Source organism: Leopardus geoffroyi, chromosome C3 (genome assembly GCF_018350155.1).
Source record: "Leopardus geoffroyi isolate Oge1 chromosome C3, O.geoffroyi_Oge1_pat1.0, whole genome shotgun sequence".
NCBI classification, from domain to species: Eukaryota; Metazoa; Chordata; class Mammalia; order Carnivora; family Felidae; genus Leopardus; species Leopardus geoffroyi.
In genome coordinates, this window is record NC_059338.1 from 135,517,284 (window position 1) to 135,536,365 (window position 19,082).

A 19,082-nucleotide genomic window follows, 5' to 3' on the forward strand; every position below is an offset into this window, starting at 1 on the left:
CTCTCTCTCTCTCTCTCTCTCTCTCTCTCAAAAATAAATAAACATTAAAAAAAATTTTTTTTAAAGTGCAGCAGCTTTAGGGATGGCAAAAACAGCTTTGACTGCAAAGGAGAGAAAAGTTGACGCCCAGTGGAGGAGCCAGAGTTTTAGGAAGTACTCTGAGTTCCAGGACACTCACCACAGCTGCCTGCCTTCAGAGTCACACATCTGGAGAGCCTCTCTCTCTGAAGAGAGGCTCTTCACCTCCAGGATCTCATTCATACATGCCCTCAACAGTCGCCAGAGAGGATTTTCTCACTTGAACAACAGCTAAGCCCTGGGAGGCTCTCTACATTCCCACTTCCTGGGTTTGGCTGCTGCGAAAGTGCTCTGCAGCTGTGGCCCAGCTCAGGTTGCCATGTGCATCTCCTGGATGAGGGAGGACTGTAAAAGAAAAAGAGGAAGGGAATGCTATCCATAAACAACCAAAAGATATGCATATACCAGGCAGATTTCTCACAGTTCTTACACTGTGCCCTCACACACGTGTATGCTTTCAAGTCATATTTTATTTTTCAAACTATGGTGCCAACTTAATGGATTCTACTTGATACTATTTTCTTTTTTAGAGTTTGCATCTATATTCATAAAAGCAATGGATGAAAGTTTTCCTTTTTGTGCTCTCCTTAATAAGCTTTGCTATTAAACTGAATTCTTAATACGAATGAGAATTCATCTAGAAAAATCTGTGGGCTGGAATTGTTTAAATAACATTGAAATTATCTGTTTTTAAAGGTGAGCTGGAAGTCTGTTATAAAACCACCCATCCAGTTCTGGTACCTGGTTAAATAGTAGAGATTAACTTAACTTGCAACCTGAATATTTTCTCGTGGAAAATTTGTGTAGTTTATATTTTGCTCAACAATCTTTTTTCCTAGTATTTCATTTTGTTGCCACATAATTATATCATATTTTAATCTTTCCAATATCAGTGTTAATGTCATCTTTCTTATTTTTAATATTTTATATATTTGTTCCATGTCCTTTTCTTCTTTGCCAGGTTTTTGAGGGGTTTTCTGTTTTACTGGTCTGTAAATGCATCTAGCTTTTGAAATTTTTAGTCTGTATAATTTTTTCCTCTTTAATTATTTTTGTCTCTATTAATTTTATTTTCCTATTTTTTCACGTTTTTCTTGCTGCAGTTTCTCTAATTTTCTATGATAATTACTCAAATCCTGTGTGATCAGTAATTTTTCTTTAATGGTGAAGCTCTTTAAGGCTATGCATCTTCCTATGCACAGTTATTATACATCTCAATACTTTTAACTCTCTTCTTTACATTGCTTCCTTAACAGTTTGTAATTTCTATTTTGATTTCTTCTTTGATCCAACAGTTATTTAGCAAGCGTATGTTTCTTAATTTCCAAGTCACTAGTTTGGCTCATATATTTCATATTCATTTCTAATTCAAAAAAATATGGTTAGGGATCTCTGCTTTTATTTATTTATTTATTTATTTATTTATTTATTTATTTTTTACAAATTTTATTTTGTCCATCAACATTAACGTAGGTATTTTTAACGTTTATTTATTTTTGGGACAGAGAGAGACAGAGCATGAACGGGGGAGGGGCAGAGAGAGAGGGAGACACAGAATCGGAAACAGGCTCCAGGCTCTGAGCCATCAGCCCAGAGCCTGACGCGGGGCTCGAACTCCTGGACCGCGAGATCGTGACCTGGCTGAAGTCGGACGCTTAACCGACTGCGCCACCCAGGCGCCCCAAGGGATCTCTGCTTTTAAAGAAAAAAACAGTCATTATTTATTTGTGGCAAACTGTATGATGATTTTTTATAACAGTCATGCCATGATCATGTGGAAAAAAAATGTTTATATTCAATATAAAGAGTATAACATTATATATACATAAAATTAAGGTTATGCTGTATTATTTAATTGCATTCTATCTTTAATTAATTTTTGTTTTCTTATTTTATCAAATTCTAAAAAAGCTGTATTAAAATTCCCACTACAATTAATTATATTTTTATGTTCTTCTAGCATCCTTTGCTCTACGCAGCATTTTTTCTTACTGGCTTTAAGAGTAATTCTTGAAATGAACATATTTCTAGGGTTTTTTTTAATCAATCTAACAGTATCTGACTTTTAATAACAGATTCAGTCCATTCACAATGTATCAAAATTAGCAAGCAGGATTTATTTTAGGAATGAAATACCACAATTAATATAATTCCCTAATTAACACCTTAAAGAAGAAAATGTTTTCATCATTTCAGTATGTTCTGAAATGGCACTTGATAAAAGATAGTAGCAATTATAATAAAAAGTCTAAAAAGCCATTGAAATAAATGGCTTAAATATAATAAAAGCTGTATACTCCAAACCAGCAACAAATATTTCAAATGGTGAAATGTTAAAGCCATTTTTATTCAAAATCAGGGACAGGAAAGAAATGTTCTCCACTATCATAATTAAACATTAATTCTTCTGTTCTAGGGAATATAGTACAGTTAGGTAATAAAATACTGGTAAATATTGGAACAAGAAGAGATGAATTATCTTTTTGTTATATGACTTATGCTATAATTAACAAGAAGATTTGATTTCCTTTTAAAAGATAAATATGCAATAATTAGTAGCTTTATGCTGGGAATCACGAGCAATAAACAGAAACATGAAATATGTTCCATTTATAATATAGTTAAGAACCATGAGATTTATTTCTAACAAGGATAAAAGGCTTAGTTGAATATAATTATCCATTATTTGAGGTCATATAATAAGGCCTAAAAAGAGCAAGTCTTAATATCATTTAAGAATATCTGGGAGCAGTAAAATAATGTCTGAAAAGAAGGGGAGATATTTGCCTTGCAAACAGTACAACTTCACATAAAGCCACCATAATCAAAAGAATGTGATATTAGCACATGAATAGGGAACTCTGTTAGAGTAATGGGGAATAATCAATGGGTACATTCTAATATATGCAAAAATCCAGTATCTAACAAAGACAGTATTCAAATGTAATAGGGATGTTAACTATCTTGAATTTAAATAAATAGTTGCGAATTAAAAGAAAAGTCACCGGAAAATGAGGCCTTTGCTTCTGGCCAATGTGGATTAATAGGGACTGGATTGAACCTCTCATCTTAAACAACTAGAAAAGCAGACCCGATACATGAAACAACAGTTTTCAGACATTGGACTTCAAGCAACTCAGAGCACTGATTCCTGAGAAAGGGGAAACAAGAAAGATGAGACTGGATGAGTGACCTAACTCACTGCCTGGAGAGCCTTTTCAGGCTGAAGCCTAAGAAGAGGAGCTCAAACAGCTCAGCAACCTCGTGGACTGAGGAGACAAATTTAGAAAGCCAAGGCAGCTATCATTCTCAGGGTAGAGTGTCTGAGAGGAGAGAAATGCAAGAGGGCCCCTCTCAAGTGCTTGGACTGATCTTTGGGTGCATGTGAGGAAACTCCCTGGGGCTGGGAAAGACCACCAGAGAGGAGTAGGGAGATCCTCACATCGCATGTGGGAGAGATTTATGTTCCCACAAGCCAAAGTAGAAAGATCTAGTAAATGTGTCATTTGGTACAGAGTCCACAGACAGGGATTGCTTAGTAGTGGGTCAGTTATCCCTAGGTGAGGATTGTTCTGAACCCAAATAATTTAACTTTGTTCAGGACAAAGTCCAAAAATAAAGGCATTCAAAAATATTCAGCACTTACCAATGTAAAATTCACAATGTCTGGCATCAATAAAAAATTAACTTGGTATGCAAAAAAGCAGAAAAAACTGGCCCATAAATCAGGGGAGAATCAATCAGTATCAGCAGAGCCAGAAATAACACACTAGAATTAGTTGACAAGTCTGTTAAAACACCGGTTATAAATAAATTCCAGAAGATAGAGGAAAACGTGAGGATGAAGAGAGAAAGGAAAGATATTAGAAAAACCAAATCACATTAGAGATGAAAGATACAATATGTGAAATGAGAAAATACACTGGCGGGAATTAAAAGCAGATTAGACACTGCAAAAAGAAATACTAGTGAACTGGGAAACATAGCAGTGGAAAGTATACAAAATAAAGCACAAAGAAAAACTTAACAGAGTGAACAATAACAGAACAGAACAATGAATGGAAATCAAATAGAAGGTGAACTATGAGCTATGAAACGACCAGCCTATCATACGTTTGTAATTGGAATCACAAGGAAAAGAGGAGAATCAGGGAGACACATGATATTTGAAGAAATGGTGGCTGAAGTTTTTCCAAATTTGATGAAACCTGTAAACATATAAATCTAAGAAGCTCAGTGCTATGGACTGAAATGTATCTCCCAAACATTCACATATTGAACCTTTGACCCCAGAGTAATTGTAGATGGGACCTTTGGGAGGTAATTCAGTTTAGATGAGGTCATCAGGGTGGGGCCTTCATAATGGGATTGTAAGAAAGGCTTAACTAAGGAAGGACTGTAGAGTGAAAAGGAAGAATGACCCAACCAGGGGCAGTATCATCAGAACAAGCCTAAGGACAAGAAAGGGTGTTGTGTATTTAGACTGAAAGTAAAGTTTTTTGTATGTTGGGGATGAGAGTCGGGGGGAGGGGAGTTGAAGGGATTGAAGGTAGAGGAGAGAGGAGAAAAACTGATAGAAACATTTTTCTGAGAAGGCAGGGATATGGGATACAAAGCACAGATGGACGAAATAGCAGATTACAAACACCTTTTCTATTGTAACAGAAAACAGTAGGCACAGATGTGTGTAGATCTGTTTGGACATATTTGGTCAAGAAGAGTTGCTTCTGATGGTTGCTTATCTGTGACGTAAGATGTGAATTCATCTGTTGGTTGTAGGGTCATACGAAGGAGAGAATAGAGATTCTACATGACATTGGAAACCATGAGTCCATAAAGACTCCAGTCTGGTCATGTGTCTTTTTCTCCAGCAATATTCTGCTAATACTCAGACCAGGTGACCTATACAGATTTCCTCAGAACAGAAAAAAAAAAAACCTTATTCCCCACCTTATTTCCTTATGCCATCTTCTCTCTCTTCTCTCTCTTCAATGTTGTTAAGCAACATTAATGGAGTTTCTACGCCTTCCAGGTACTGTAAAAAGGAGTCCAACAGATCAGTAGTTCCCAATGTTTTCACAAAGGACTATAGATCCATGTTTTGTGGTAGGCAGTCATAACTCAGAATGCATCAACTCTCCCACATCCCTTTAATTAACTTCGTTATCCCTCTTTCATGAAAAGAGTTCAAATTCATCTCATCAGGCTACTTTTTACTTGTTTCACTTGTTACTGAATAAATTATATAGTACCTATCTTATTCAGTTTGGGATCCTATAGCAAAGTACCTTAGACTGGGCAGCTAATAAATATCAGAAATTTATCTCCCATTGTTCTGGAAACTGAAGTCCAAGATCAGGGTGCAGGCATGGTTAGGTTTTAATGAGGACCGGCTTCCAGGTCCTAGACTGCCCTTTTCTGAGTGTCTTCACATGGCACAGGAGCAACAGATCTCTCTAGGGTCCCTTTTATTTTTTATTTATTTATTTATGTTTTTTAGCGTTTATTTATTTTTTGGGGGACAGAGAGAGGCAGAGCATGAACGGGGGAGGGGCAGAGAGAGAGGGAGACACAGAATCGGAAACAGGCTCCAGGCTCTGAGCCATCAGCCCAGAGCCTGACGCGCGGCTCGAACTCACGGACCGCAAGATCGTGACCTGGCTGAAGTCGGACGCTTAACCGACTGCACCACCCAGGAGCCCCTCTAGGGTCCCTTTTACAAGGCACTATCCCATTCATGAATACTCCACTCTCATGACCTAATTAACTCCAAACGTGCCACCTAATAATACTATCATATTGGGGTTCAGATTTCAACCTATGAATTTGGAGGGGGAACACAAACATTTGGTCCACAATAGTACCTTTCTCTCTTCTATGTATTTTCATAATAATTTTATACCTTCATTTAGAATTTTTAGTTCCTAAGTGTAAAAGTTAATAGTGTGCCTGTAATTTCCAGAACCAACATCTCATAGAATGACTCATAAAAAGATCTGTGTGATTTACTAAGCAGAATATTGAATACAGTGATTATGTTGACTCTGCCAAAACCTGTATTTTACAGGAGCATTTAGCAGGTTGCTAGGGGAAACTCTGAAGGAAATAATCTGAGCTGGAAGTGGACTTCTTCTGAGCATCTCACAAAAATAAATGAAACCAAAGAAATATAGATCATCCAAAAGGTAAAGATGGTATTTCACACCTTCCTTGTATTCACCTTTAACTTTCACACTAAAAACAGAGACAGAGAAAGAAAAGAAAACCGAAACATTAGACAGGAAGGAAAGTTGGAAAAGAAACTTCCTCTTGATTCCTTGACATAAACATTTTTGGCCATCATTTTAAACAAAAATTTTGAATTACTGTTTGATGTCAAAATTGCTGGGGCGCCTGGGTGGCTCAGTCGGTTAAGCATCTGACTTGGGCTCAGGGCGTGATCTCATGGTCCATGAGTTCGAGCCCTGAGTCAGGCTCTGTGCTGACAGCTCAGAGCCTAGAGCCTGTTTCGGATTCTGTGTCTCCCTCTCTCTCTGACCCTCCCCCGTTCATGCTCTGTCTCTCTGTGCCTCAAAAATAAATAAAAACATTAAAAAATTTTTTTAAAAATTTCACCAGCTTCTTAAGTGTCTCTTATTTTATTTTATTATTTTTGTTGACATATATTTGACATACAATGTTATATTAATTTCATGTGTGCAACATAGTGATTTGACAATTCACTTGAAGTGTAGCTACCATCTGTCATCATACAAAGTTATTACACTGTTACTGACTACATTCCCTATGCTATACTTTCATCCCTGTGACTTATTTATTTTATAACTAGAAGTTTTTACCTCTTGAACCCTTTCACTAATTCCCCCCACTCCCCTCCATTCTGGCAACCACCATTTTGTTCTTTGTATTTATGGGTATATTTTTGTTTTGTTTGTTTGCTCATTTGTTTTGATTTTTAGATTCCACGTGTGAAATCATACGGTATTTGTCTTTCTTTGACTTAATTTCACTTAGCATAATACACTCTAGATCCATACATGTTGTTGTGAATGGCAAGAATTCATTCTTTTTTATGGCTGAGTAATAGTTTGTCTATATACCACATCTTCTTTACCCATTCATCTATTGATGGATACTTAGGTTGCTTCCATATCCTGACTATTGCAAATAATGCTGCAATAAACACAGGGGTGCATATATCTTTTGAAATTCATGTTTTTGTATTCTTTGGGTAAATACCCAGCTGCAAAATTATTGGATTGTGTGGTATTTCTATTTTTAATGTTTTGAGGAACCTCCATATTATTTTCAATGGTGGCTTTACCACCAATTTATATTCTCACCAGGGTTCTTTTTTTTTTTTAATTTACTTATTTACTTTGAGACAGAGAGAATCGTGCATACATAGGAAGGCAGAGGGAGAGGAAGAGAGAGAGTGAGAAAGAGAGAGAGAGAATCCCAAGCAGGCTCCATTCTGTCAGCAAACAGCCCAATGTGGAACTTGATCTCATGAACCCCGAGATCATGACCTGAGCTGAAATCAAGAGTCGGACGCTTGACCGACTGAGCCACCTAGAAACCCCAAGGGTTCCCTTTAATCCACATCCTTCCCAATACTTGTTATTTCTTGTCTTTTTGATACTAGCCATTATGATTGGTATGAGGTGATATCTCATTGTAGTTTTGATTCGCGTTTTTCTGATGATGACTGATGTTGACCATCTTTTTGTGTGTCTATTGGCCATTTGTATGTCTTCTTTGAAAAATGCCTATTTAGGTCCTCTGGCCATTTTTTACTGTTTGGGTTTTTTGGCATTGAGTTGTATAAGTGTTTTATATATTTTTGTATTACATTCCTTATCAGATATATTATTTGCAAATATCTTTTCTCATTTAGTAGGTTGCCTTTACATTCTGTTGATGGTTTCCTTCACTGTGCAAAATCTTTTTTTTTTATCCCAACAGTTTATTTTTGCTTTTGTTTCCCTTGCCTGAGGAGACAGAGCCAGAAAAATGTTGTTTAGGCTGATGTCCAAGAGATTACTGCCTGTATTTCCTTTTAGGAGTTTTATGGTTTCAGGTCTCACATTTAGATCTTTAATCTATTTTGAGTTTATTTTTGTGTATGGTGGTCCAATTTCATCCTTTTGTGTATAGTTGTCCAGTTTTCCAAACACCATTTATTGAAGAGACTGTCTTTTCTCCATTGTATATTCTTGCTTCCTTTGTTGTAGATTAATTGACTTTTTAAGCTCAGGGTTATTTTTACACTTATTTTAAATTTTCCAAGAAGCAGAATCAGAAGCCATTCAGGTCAGTGGATAAAGAAATTATGTTTTTTCTACTAAAATAAGAACTCTGAGACAAATAAGGGCACAACAAATAGAATATTTGAAATCTAAATAGTTCTGAAAAATCTAGATGATTTGGACTCATTCGAATCAGTTACCAACAAAGGTGGCCACACTATATTTAGCATCTGTTGAGAATCTGGAAATTCTATGGAATTTCAAGGGTTCAATTTTTATTAAGAGTGGTCAGCAAATTTGGAAACTCTTATTAGATCTTGCTTATGATTTTCCTATGTGATAAGAGCAATAAATGTGTCTTGATATTCATAGCAAACTGTTTTCAACCACACCTAAGTTTATATTAATGAAGTGATTTTTGGAAAGTGCTTAAGGATAGGGACTGGTTGCCAGGGTAACCAACCACTGAATGGAAGGTTGACACTTCCATTCCCACCCTCCTGACCTCCCTGGGAAGGGGAGAACGGTTAGAAGTTCAATCTATCACCAAAAGCCAATGATCTAATCAAGCATGCTTATATAATGACACCTCCATAAAAACCGAAAGTATGAGGTTCAGAGAGCTTCTCGGTTCGCAAATGCTTGGAAGTGCTGAGAGAGTGGCATGCTTGGAGAAGGCATGGAAGCCCTGTGCCCTTTCTCCATGCGGGCCCTATGCTTCATTTCCATCTGGCTATTCTGAGTTATATCCTTTACTAAGAAACCAATAGTATTTTGCAATACTATTTACTAAAAGTAAAACTTTCTCTGAGTTCTGTGAGCTGCTTTAGCAAATTAATGAAACCCAGGGTGGGAGGGGGTCCTTGAAACTTCCAATATATGGTGGGTCAGAGGCACAGATGACAATCCATACTTGTGATTGGCATTGAGGTGGGGGTCATGGGAGTCTTCTTGTAGGACTGAGCTCTTAACCTGTGGGATCTGACAGTCTCCAGACAGTGTCAGAATTGAATTGAATTGTAGACACTTAGCTGATGTCACAGAATTGCTTTGTGGTGTGCGAAGGATACATACACTGGAATTAGTGTCAGAAATGTAGCCTTTGTGTCCTCAACCATTGACTTTTATGATCAAAAATTACCCTATTTATAAGTAAAATGTTTTTATAGTGCTTTAACTTCAAACTATGCCTTTACTGCTGCCACAGGAAAGATGCTTACCTGTAAATGTTGACCTCAATCCCTAATCTTTATGAGTAAAGTATTTTTCAATTTATATTTGTTTTCTAGAATTTAAAATAATCTGCTAAAAAGGAAAGCATCATATTTATTATGATTGACATAGTCTTTAAAAATTTAGAGGCATTGGAGAATGTATTTTATAGCTTCTTTTGACATGTCTTTGAGAAATAGCTAATACTCAGTACAAGCTTTCTTCTTTAAAGAAAAAAATTAGGGAAAATACAGTCAAATTAGATGTCTTGGAAAATTCGCCCTTGATTTTGATCAGAAATTTCAGGTATACCAGTTTTCATAGCAGCCATAGCTTATGTCATATGAAAGAAAGATTTTTTTAAATGCACATTTTAAAAGGAATACTATTCTTTGTTAACTAACTAAAATTTAAATAAAATAAAAAAAGGAATACTATTTTTATTAGACTCTAGGAAAACTTTTGGATGGTTGAAGTGTGGGATTTTTTAAAAGTGCTTCTTTGTTTTTAACCAAAAATGATGTCTTATGAAACTGCTTTAGGCCTTTTTCTGGGTTTCTCACTAAAGCAAAGATGAAAGCATATTTGGGAAGTCCAGACAGTTCTTATTTTTCAAAAATTGACTAACTTGGCACACAAGCCTCCTAGTTAAGAAAAATATAATGTTCTTGACACTAAAACTTGCTATTTTATTTATATCTCTTACCCTCTTTCTATATTAGTTTTACCGTAACTATAATCTCTGTCATCCTACAACCACTCCTCCCCCCCCCCCCCCCCCCCCCGCCGGCTTACCCCACACATTCTCTTCCCCACCCCCATTCTTTGTGACATGCAGTTGACTTTTCCTCAATGTTGTGAAATGTGCAGTGCAATCCCAGCTTCTAGGTGGGTCCCCAAGCTTTTCTTTCCCTATCCAGTTTACCCTGTATAAGTTTCCCTGTGCACAAATGTAAGGCTGCTGCTGGGGTTTTCAAGACACCTCACCAGACTTGCATTACCTGACATAGACTTCCTTGCCTTACATTTCTGCGATGATGAGAAAGTATGATTAGTTATCCAGGGGTTTCAACCCAATATGCACTTATGAAAAAGATAAAAGAAGATAATAGTAGGTCTTTCCTCAAGTCAAATCAAATTTATCAGTGGCAATACTGACATTACTAAAAACAAAAACTGGACAAAACAAGCATCCTAGAAACCAAATTTGCAGTCCAAATCTTAAGAGCCCCTGGGGCACAGATGTATTAATATATATATGTGCAGACATATATACTAATTATTAATATATTTACAAATATGGCAGATATTTCATTCAGGCTAGGTTGATGATATTAACACATCCATTTGCAATTAGTGATTGTGTTTTAAGTAAAGGAACTGTAAAATATTTATTTCATTTCAGAAGGGCAATTAATTCAGGAGAGTGTGGTTTCCTAATGAATGCCATCTTATTTGGGCTTTGATGGTCTTTGATCTGTATGTGTGTGTTACTGTGGCCAAAGATGTAAAATATGTTTCTGGGTAAGATACATATACTACTTAAGAATGTGAACACAAAGAGTCTTACCTTCGAATTCAGAGAAATGAAATATTTATGGCCATATGTGGGGTTTTTTTTTTTTGCTTTTTTTGTTTTTATTTTTTTAATGTTTATTTATTATTGAGAGACACAGAGAGACAAAGCATGAGCATGGGAGGGGCAGAGAGAGGAGGAGACACAGAATCCAAAGCAGGCTCCAGGCTCCGAGCTGTCAGCACAGAGCCCGACGCAGGGCTTGAACCCACAAACTGCAAGATCATGACCTGAGCCAAAGTCGGACCCCAACTGACTGAGCCACCCAGGTGCCCCGGCCATATGTGTTTTTGACATAAACTGAGTAGTGTCATTTTCCTGCCTTAAACAAATGGTAAGCCTTTCATTCCCCTTGTGTCAGCTTTTGCCTGATCATATCTCTAACTGAAGGCAAGTCCAATCTAGGCAAATGTAGAGCAAGTGGAATTAGTTAGGAAAGTTACATTTAGAAGTAAAATCTCTTTTCCTCCAGATTGATGAGTTTATACCCAGAATTAACATTAGTGTGAATTCTTAGATTTTCATGTGGAGAATAGCCCCCTGCAGACATGGCAGAAATATAAACCCAGAAAACCTCAGTCATAGCCACTTTATATCATTTTCTCCCATTAAAGGCTAAAATTGCATCTCTAAAATAATGGGTTTGGGGAATAAAACCATTTATATAGAATAGCTTAAGGCAAGTAGCCTAATTTTCAGAATGTAATAAATAAAACTAAGAGTAAAATTGTAGCTTTATGAATATATGCAATGCAAGGGAAGTTGTGTATTAAAATTAAAATATCATTGCATGGAAATGAGCTTCCTGAACTGGTAAATGCACTGTCCAAAGAAAAATATTTCAAAGGCATATTTCTCTACATGATTAAGATTCTTTACAATTAAAAACCGCTGTCTTAAAAATATTCTTCAACTTCAAAGGCATTTCTAGTCAGGAAATCCCCCGAGATTCCTTGGTGACACTTCTCGCTCTCTTTTTTTTTTTCTCAGTAATAGGAAATTACAATACCAAAATACAACAGAACCCACACATCTGTTAACCACTTTTGCTACGGGTACTCAGTTGATGCAAGATGCCTCTGTTGAAGCCTGGGGGAGGAGGCACAAAGCAAAGGAATGCCACCAGCAAACAGAGGCACCGATTCCAGAGATAAAATGATAAGAGAAAGGAAGAAAAATGGAATAGCCAATTTGTAGAAAAAGCCAGTTTGTATTCACTTAGAGTTTATGTGTATATATGAGTGTGTCTGTGTATGTGTGTATTTTGTCTGAAGACAAAGGTACTCAATGAGTGTTGGTTGACTGATCAATCTTTCTTTTGCGAAATAGAAATCCCTCTGGAGAAACTGCGTTGAAATAGTCACTTCTAATTCAAAAGGTAGTTTTCCTATTAATGTTATCAGGATCAAAATAATCAACCTCTTAATTTGCTCAATAGGTCTGCAGATATAAATTAAATATATGTATTGGGAAAAACATAACAATCTTTCAATGAGATCTTCATCATCAAACATTCAATACAGTATCAACAGTGCCAACAGAGTATTTATCCTCTGTTCCAGAGACTGTGGCAAATACTTCATAGGATTCTAGAAACAACACTACACAGTAGCTATTAATACTCCGTTTTATAGATTAAAACATTAAGGTTGTGCCTAAGCTCTCAGTGAATTAGTAACAAATCTGGGTTTTACTCAGTGTGTCTAACCTGAAAGCATATTTGTTCATCTATGCAAGGAGTTTTCAAAGAGTGCTCCTCTGACCAAACACAATAATATTATCCAGAAACTTATGAGAAATGCAAATTCTCAGGCTCTACCCGGGGTGTACTGAATTACATATCCTGAAGGTAGAACTTAGTGATCTGGTTTTTAACAAACCCTCCTGGAAATTCTGAGGCCTGCTCAAACTTGAGAATCACTGCTTTATTCAATGCTAACTTGAATATATACTATCATGTTCTAATTGATATAAAATGACAAAGATTTTTTTTTGCTTGACTCAACTTTAGTCAGTTCTCCTAGGCCCATCTGTTTGCGCTCCTGTAAAATCCAGTTTTAGTAAGAACTCCACCAAGTAGTTTAACCAACATTTTCCTCTCTCAATATCTCATCACCTTCAATATATGATCAAGTTCCTCATCTTTCTCCATCCCTCAGATGATATTTGATCACCCTGGCCTATCTTCAGCAAGAATCCTGTTTACTCAGAATCCCCTTTACTTCTGGTGTTTCCACTTACTAATTTTCCAACCACTGACCCACACCCTGCTCTTAATCTATAAATTCCCACATGCCCATGCTATATTTGGAGTTGAGCCCCATCTCTCTCCCACACCGTGCAATCCCATTACAGCAGTCCCTACACCTATCGCAGTCTGCCTCACCATCTTTACCAAGTATCATTAAATATTTTTTTAAAAAAAACATACACAAATGTGTTAAGCATGACTCAAACTCACTATCTGGAAGTTGTGCAGCTGAATCATTCTTTACATCATATCACAAATATCCTTGTAAATTTCAGTAAAATAATTTTAAGCGTACCAAATCTATAATTGACTCCAATAATTTTTATTAGCATTTTTACAAAGTGAAGAGATTGACGCTATACGTATTTGTCAAAATCAAATTGGAATAACCAAGTTACTTCTTTGTAAATATAAGAATAAAAAGAAAGTTAAAAGATAATTTTAATAAACAATAATTCTGGGGGTGCCCGGGTGGCTCAGTCAGCCAAATGGCTGACTCCTGATTTTGCCTCAGGTCATGATTTCATGGTTTGTGAAATCAAACCCCACATCAGGCTGTAGGCAGTCAGTGCAGAGCCTGCTTGGGATTCTCTCTCTCTCCAACTCTTTTCCTCTCGCTCTCTCAAAAATAAATACATAAACATTTAGGGGCAACTGGTGACTCAATTGGTTAAGCATCTGACTTTGGCTGAGGTCATGATCTCACAGTTTGTGAGTTCAACCCCACATCAGGCTCTGAGCTGACAGTGTGACAGCTGAGAATCCCTGCTTGGGATTCTCTCTCCCCAGCTCTCTCTGCCCCTCCACCCCATCAAAATAAATTTCAAAAAATAAATAAATAAACATTTTTAAAAATAAACGGTAATTCTGAAATTGAAATTGCATTTGTTAACCCTTGTTAATCAGTTTGACTCTTGACTGACATTTATTATTAACATATAGAGGGGCGCCTGGGTGGCTTAGTTGGTTAAGCATCCATCTCTTGATTTTGGCTCCAGTTGTGATCTCACAGTTCGTGAGATGGAGCCCTGCGTTGGGCTCTGTGCTGACAGCAGGGAGCCTCTTGGGATCACTCTCTCTCCTCCTCTCTCTGCCCCTCCTTCACTCACTGTCTCTCTCTCTCTCTCTCTCAAAATAAATAAATTAATTTAAGAAAATACAGACATCAGCTCATGTGTAGATGGTTAAGTTTTCATAGATTGATTATAATCAGCCACAGCTACTATGTGTAGCCAACCATTCTAACATTTCAGAAATATATTAATCTAATTTTAAAATAGACTGTTTTTATATATCACACACAAAAATACCTATCTCCAGATTGATAAAGTAATGAATGACAATGTACGACTACCATTAAAAAAAATAGTTCAATTTTAAGAAATCATTGAAATCATATAAACTAATACCAGCAACTTATAAATAGGAAAAATTAATTTCAATGAGATAACATGGACTTTCCCCAGTACTATAACTTTTACCTTACATGCAGTGGATGCTAGTAGCTAATCTCTAAAGGTGTCTTCCAACCAATTTCTTCTCTCCCTATATGCACAGGACACTTTTTAAATCAAGAGTGGAGCACACTCACTTTAGCAGCAAATATATTGAAATTGAAATGATACAGAGAAGATTAACATGGCCCCTGCGCAAGGATGACTCACAAATTTGTGAAGCATTCCATATTTTTGGTGATTGCATATTTTGGTGATTTTTGGTGTGGAGGGGTCAACCTCTCCTCATACCTCTGTGATGTTGGTCTTAGGCCTGGCCACAGTGGTATCTCTGACTTTGGCTACTATTGTCCTGAGCCTTGCTAGGAGGCATCACACTGCTTCTCCCTGTGATATGCCCTGTGTGTGTTTCCAAAACAAAAACAAAAACAAAAAAAAGTGAAAAAAAAGAAGACTGGAGCTTCTTTCCTCTACCTTTGTTTGAGAAAGACTTTATTTTTCTTTCACTTTTGAAAGTGGCTTTCACTGGATGTGGGATTTTCTTGCAGCTCTTTAAAGATGCCCCTCTACTATCATCTTTCTTATATTGTTTCTGACTAGAAGTCTGTTGTGTATCTTATTACTACTCCTCTGTAGGTAAGTATTCAGAGATTGAGCTTAAGATTTTTTTTGTTTTCAGTTTCCAACAGTTTGAATAAGATGTGCCTAGGCTTGGTGGGTTGTTTTGGTTTTTTTTTAATGAATTCTTGTTGGTGTTCTTTGAGGTTCTGAGATCTGTGGTTTGATGTCTGACACTAATTTTGAAAATATTCCAGTCATCATTTCTTCAAATATTTTTTTTGCCCCATTCTCTCTTCCTTTTTCTCTGGGAGCCCAATTATGCATATGTTATACTATTTGATATTATACCATTTGATATCATATGGTCTGTTTGATTTTTCACCTTTTCTTCCTCTTTGTTTTTCAATTTGAATAATTTCTATTGACCTATCTTCAAGTTCACTAATTCTTTTCTAGGCTATGTCAAGGCTACTGATGAGCCCATTAAAGTCACTCTTTATCTCTGTTACTGTATTTTTGACTTCTGGCACTTCCATTTGACTTTATCTTATAGTTTCTAACTCTGCTGAAAATGCCTTTCTTATCTTGCGTTTTTCTTTTCCATTAGAGCCTCTAACAAATTAATCGTAGTTATTTTAAGTTTTCTGTCTGATAGTTCCAGCGTTTTTGTCATATCTGAGTCTGGTTCCGATAACCACTTTATCTTTTCAGACTTTGTTTTCCTTGCCCTTTTGTGTATCTCATAAAGTTTTTTGTTGTTGTTGTTAGAATCTGGCCATGTTGTACAAAACGCTAGATAATGAAGTAAATAATTTTTTCAAGTTTAGAGATAAGCCTGCCTCTTTTCTGTAAGGTTTGTAGAATGGAGTTTTATATTCATCTAGTCAGAAGTTGGCAGAGTTTGAAGTTTTTTACTACTGTGATTACTCAGTGCACTACTGCATCAGATTCTTCTAGTGATATCTTGTGTTTACAGTATGAGTTAATTTACCCATGGATTTTCTCAACACTTGCTCCCTGTTTGGCCCCATATCTTTCCTTTGTACTGGTTTCCCACCGTACATTCCACTGTTATTTATACTCAACAATTGTTAATGTGGTGGTGGGGAGAGAAGCTCATTTTCTGATGCCCTAATTAAACCTCAGGCAGGCACTATGAACATTGTGAGTGTGCCCTTTACGGATGTTCCTGCATCTTCTTCAGATGTTAAATTTGGTCTAGCACATATTCATTCCCTCCACCAGGGGTAGAGGTTTTTTCCCCTTGTTTCCCTTCCCCAGCTACAGTAGGTTCCCACCAGTACTCAAGCTCTGGTTTTAGTTGTCCTTTCCCCTATGGATTAAGACTTTTGTTCCATAAGGGAGATAAGTCCAGGTAAAGCTGTGGCTGTGCCTACTGTTCCCTGCCTAAACCAGCACCTTGGGGAAGCGTTCTGGGAATTCTTGTTGGTCTTCTCTGTGAGCACTGGTAGAGTTCTTAACTGGAAAAGCTGCAAGGGCATGCAATCCTTCCCATGTCTATAGCCTCCTGGGGCTTCGTATTCTCCTTCGAGCTCATATTTAGTCTTTAGCAACTCATTAAAAGTTGCTAGCTGAATATTCTTACCAGCTTGTATGTTGTTTGGTGGTATCTGTCCAAGATAAGCAAATGCTTACATTTTATTTCTCCCTGTGGGTACCTCTCTCTGTATAGATTTTAAGTAGGTGATTGTTCAGTGACCTAAGTTTTTGTAAGGGTTTATAAAATGTCAGTAGTACATGATTTGTCCTGTCTTGTCTTATTGTACAGGTTGGAGAGATGTTTTATCCATCTCTCTAATCTGAGTTGAAACACTCATTTCTCTCCTATAAAAATCATTTGAAAATCACCTTATCTTGTGATTAGCTTTCACCAGTAAAATACAGTGGATGTGACATCCTCAGACTTTGAGACCAGACTTACAGAAGAGTGATAGCTTCCACCAGCTGCCTCTTAGAATTGTAAGCCACTATGAAAGAAATCTAGCCAATCCACTGAAGAGAGAAGCCACATGTAGGAGCCCCAAGGTTCCCAACATGTGAGTGAAGAAGCCATTTTGGGTGATCCAGCCCCATTTGCCATCTGACTGCAATCACATGTAGACCCTAAGCAAGACCAGCAGAATAACCACTCAGCTGAGCCCTAGTCAACACACAGAATCATGCAAAAATAATCAGGTTGTTATTTTGAGCTACTAAGTTTTGAAGTGCTTTGTTATTTAGCAATAGATAGTAAAGCAGTGCTCAATAAATATTTGTATTATAAATAAATGAAAATGAGGGGCACCTGGGTGGCTCAGTCAGTTAAGTGTCTGACTTTGGCCCAGGTCGTAATCTCGCAGTTCATGGGTTCAAGCCCTGTGATGGGCTCTGTGCTGACAGCTCAGAGCCTGGAGCCTGCTTCAGATTCTGTGTCTCCCTCTCCCACTGCCCCTCCCCATCTCATGTTCTCTCTCTCTCTCTCTCTCTCTCTCTCTCTCTCTCTCAAGAGTAAATAAACATTAAATATTTTTTTAATGTTAACCATATTACCGCAATGTTTAGATAGGTCTCTAAATACCACATCTGCCTCCTTCTAAGAGTATTAGGTGGCAAATATGTAAGGCAAAGGACTAGGAAGAGAAAACAATCAACCCAGAGAATCTAGCAAATGAAAAGTGTCGTTATTTTTCCCCACAGGGGATGAAGAGTCAGTCTAGAGAATCAATGTGTTGTCTTGACCAAAGCAGACATTCAACAAAATGTAGCCACATGAAGCTCAAAATTAATTTGGGTGGAACTGAGAAGCCATTTGATTTGAATTTAAGGATCTTTCAGAGCCAGTCTTTGTAGATTATATTATTATTCCAAGGAAATTACCCCAAATGTATGTATAATATCTGAAAACATTTCCATGCTTATTTTAATTGGAAACTTGCCTGATTTACTTTAAAAAATATTTGTTTAAAGTTTTAACTACTTTGAAGAGTCAGAAAATGACTAAAAATTGTCAAAACTGACAATTTTAGCAACTCAGATAATAAATTATACCGCATACAATCAGTGCTGTTTTCTAACCAGAGCCTCTCTTAGAACTCAATTAAAGTTTAACAAAGGAGTACTAATGAGATGAATGAGTCAAAGACTGGTCAGCACAAAACAAAAATAAATTCCAGGAATTTAGATAAATAGGGCAAGTTCACAATTGGGATAAATTTAGAAACCTCTCTGAAGCATAATATTAGTTCCCTTATCAAGATTTCCTTAAAACAATTACTTTTATAAATCTTCTACTCCTGATGAGAAGAAGAACATTATGATCATAATACTATATAATTTTATAAGATGATGACCCTATCTGCCCCAGGCCTACATAGCTGAAATTTAATGAAGTGTGCCTTCCCACAGAGACAGATTTCTCAGGCTATAATTGAAGAAACTGTATATACACTTTATGGCACATGAAGTAATTTTTTACACTCTAATTTTAACTTCCAGAATTTAATCTTTGACTTCCTAGGTTGCCTAGCTTAATTCAGCCTGGCTGACTACTGCAATCATCAAGATTGGAGAGCAGCAATACTACTTTGCTTTAAGGAGGTAAAAGTACCATGAAAATAATGTCTTTTTTTGAGCTGTAATTAAAACAATGGTCAAGGCAGTAATAACAAGTGAATAGAGGCAGCTGTGAGAATTTGTGCTTG

At 36.8% G+C, this 19,082-nt stretch overlaps 1 protein-coding gene and 1 non-coding gene across 2 annotated transcripts in view; both read left to right on the forward strand.

Annotated features, from left to right (window-relative positions):
- CPA6 (carboxypeptidase A6) overlaps positions 1–19,082 on the forward strand; it is a 522,469-nt gene that overhangs the window by 13,718 nt on the left and 489,669 nt on the right. The gene's annotated exons all lie outside the window — the stretch shown is intronic.
- On the forward strand, positions 14,954–15,056 carry LOC123587156. The gene has a single exon (XR_006707195.1). It is a non-coding gene; the product is annotated as a U6 spliceosomal RNA (small nuclear RNA).